Source organism: Myotis davidii, unplaced genomic scaffold (genome assembly GCF_000327345.1).
Source record: "Myotis davidii unplaced genomic scaffold, ASM32734v1 scaffold299, whole genome shotgun sequence".
In the NCBI taxonomy this organism is placed as follows: domain Eukaryota; kingdom Metazoa; phylum Chordata; class Mammalia; order Chiroptera; family Vespertilionidae; genus Myotis; species Myotis davidii.
Genome location: NW_006293088.1, coordinates 4,470,927 through 4,474,421, shown reverse-complemented (window position 1 = coordinate 4,474,421; position 3,495 = coordinate 4,470,927).

Here is a 3,495-nt window from a genome sequence, read left to right as displayed (position 1 = left end):
CTCTGACTCCTAACAGATACTCAGAGGTGTGGGAACACTTAATTCAGGCTTTCTCCCTGATCTAATCCAAAGATTAAAAATGAACTGAATTCCTCTTTCTGGAGAATGGCAAATCCCTTCCTCTGATGCCTATTCCCCACCGCCCTACACACACACACATACTAGGCTACCACTTGACCCTGGGAAGATTACACTAAACCTACTTCTATGACTGCTAAGCTTCGATGAAAATAAGGACAACTTCCCAGGTTGGTGGGGGAATGGGAGGGGGCACTGAAATGAGAGCAGAACTGGAAGAGTCAGGAAATGTGACAGCGGGAGATGGCGTGAGGACCAGCCTGGGATCAGGACACTAAGCCTTGAGCTCGCCACAAGACGGGAAAACTAATCTTGAGGCTCCTGCTATAAGCCCTGGTTCTCTAAACGGAGCTCAAGTGTGCCCGGTGTGGCTACAGCCTCTGGCTCTTGAGAAAAACAAATATAGATCCTCCCTGGAAAAAAGGCATCGCCAGTTTAGGATCCCTACAGAGTACGTTCAACCCAATATAAGTTCCCAATTTTAAAGATTACCAAATCCAGCCCTGGCCCTGGTTCTCTAAACGGAGCTCAAGTGTGCCCAGTGTGGCTACAGCCTCTGGCTCTTGAGAAAAGCAAATATAAATCCTCCCTGGAAAAAAAGGCATCGCCAGTTTAGGACCCCTACAGAGTATGTTCAACCCAATATAAGTTCCCAATTTTAAAAATTACCAAATCCAGCCCTGGCCGGTCAAGGGCACATGCCTGGGGTGTGGGCTCGAGCCTCAGTAGGGGGCCTGTAGGAGGCAGCCAATCAGTGATTCTCTCATCATTGATGTTTCTATCTCTCTCTCCCTCTCCCTTCCTCTCTAAGTAAGTAAAAATATATTTTGAAAAAATTACCAAACTCTCAAGGAAACAAGCTTCACTGAGTGAGATCAGCAGAATTAACAAGGTGTAGACTTAGAATGATATGAATTTCTGACATTGGGTGTAATCTAAAAATACAAGAGTAGTTAAAATGAGAAAAATGTACAAGCAATTGTTACCTTAACCAATTTAAGAATAGAATCATATGATCATTGTAATCGATGCACAAAAATCATTACTTAAAACTCTCAGCAAATGAGGAATAAAAAGGAATTGCCTATAGCAAGCATCATCGTAAATACTAGTAGAGACACATTAGAAGCATTTCTTTTGAAATCAAGAATCAGACAAGGCACCCACTGTCCCTGTTTCCATTTAACAATGTACTAGAGATATTAGCCAGAGCAATAAGACAAGAAAAAGAAATATGAGCTTAAGGATTAGAAACAAAAGTGCCAGTATTCCTAGAAAACATAATTATCTGCAAAGAAATAGCCCAAAAGATTTTTAGACCTAATTATTAGAATTAGTAAAAGATTTTAGCAAAGTGGTAGAAAATGAGATCAATATGTGAAACTCAATTGTCTCTTTATACACAAGCAACAAATGAAAATATTAATTCTTTTAAAAGATGTTATTTGCAATAGCAACAGAATAGAAGGTACCTAGGAATAAATAAAACAAAAGATCCGACATCGATAGGGAAACATTTTAAATGTTTTTAAAGACATTTTTAAAGCTCTTAATAAATAGTGAGTTATGGTTAGACATACACAATATGACTATATCCAGTGTCCCCAAATTGATCTATGGAGTTGATGTGATTTCAATCATACTCCCAACAGGTTTGTTTGTTTGAGAAATTTGACAAATTTATTCCAAAATGTATATGAAAGATGGGCAATGAGTGTAAAGTAATATAGAGCCTTTCTCAACTAAATTACTCCTCTGAATCACAGCGTACAGAATATTATTTGAATATTATTTGACTATTTTCATAGTCCTCCCAAAGATGGTAATGACTATACCATCTTAGAGGCCTGGGAGAGAAGTAATTCTTCACACAGAACAAATGGTCTAGGACAGTGATGGTGAACCTATGACACTCATTTTTTGGGTTGATTTTTCTTTGTTAAATGACATTTAAATATATAAAATAAATATCAAAAATATAAATCTTTGTTTTACTATGGTTGCAAATATCAAAAAATTTCTATATGTGACACGGCACCAGAGTTAAGTTAGGGTTTTTCAAACTGCTGACACGCCGAACTCAAAAGGTTTGCCATCACTGGTTTAGGACATTAGGGTGAAGAAAAGTTGGCTGGAAGGTGAGGGTGAAGGAATTTGTTTAATTGCATACCAAGACTTATTATGAAGCTACTAGTGCCCCAGTGCACAGATTCATGCACATTGAAAGAAAATTAATTTGAAGGTGACCAGCAGGGTGGGACTGGGTGAGATGGGCCAGACATGCCCTGGAGCCACCCTCCCACAGTCCCTCACCAGCCAGCCGCACCCTGAGAACTGCCCTCTTGCAATCCGGGACCCCTCGGGGGGTGTTGGAAAGCTGGTTTCAGCCGATCCCCGCAGGCCAGGCCGAGGGACCCACTGATGCACGAATCCATGCACTGGGCCTCTAGTATATAGACAATAATTAAAATATTGCTTAGGGGTATACATATATGATAAATTTCTTTTTTATTTCAAATATTTTATTTTATTTTAAAATTTTTACTTATTTTATTTTCTCCATCACCATTTATCCCCTTTATGCCCTCTTCCACCTCCATCCTTTATAACTTACACTTATGTTATATATTTTTGGCATGTGTCGATTATTAAATACGTTTTTATAAAGGAGAATTTAAAATATATATATTTAATTAATTTCAGAGAGGAAGGGAGAGGAAGAGAGAGATGGAAACCTCAATGATGAGAGAGAATCATTGATGAGCTGCCCCCTCATGCCCCACTCTGGGGATTGAGCCCATAACTCAGACATGTGCCCTCACCGGGAATAGAACTGTGACTTCCTGGTTCCTAGGTCAACACTTAACCACTGAACCATGCCGGCTGGGCTATAAAGGAGAATTTAAAAGAGAATAACTATCTTACTATGTGATTCATTATTATTTAATGTAACGGAAAACACTTTGCAGCAGAAGCCAGGACTTAAACATGTCTTTGGGGTGGTGAAGATGGCGGTGAAGCTTTCTTCATTTTTTTATAGATGGCCTCACTTTGGTCCAGATCCTGGGTATTAGAGAACCTTGCTCTGATTATCGCTAACTCAATCGCTTCTGGTTTAGAACAGTTCCCTGACAATCCGTTCTCTTTTTGAGAAATGCTCAGAATCTCCGGATTTCTCTCCCTGAGGAGCCTGGGTGCAGGGGAAGTTTCAGGCCCCCTGGGGGCGGTGGTGGGAGACTGGGTTCTTACCCAAGCTCTGACTGCTCGGGCTTTGCCCTGGGGCGTCCTGCGTGCCTTTGGGCTCTGGCCTGTTTCTGCTGAGTCACTGGTGATGTTCAGGTCCTGCCTGCGCGTTAAGCCTCGAGCTGACATCCACTGTTGCTGCAGGTCCTCAGCTCTGCTATCTGCTCTGGTCCC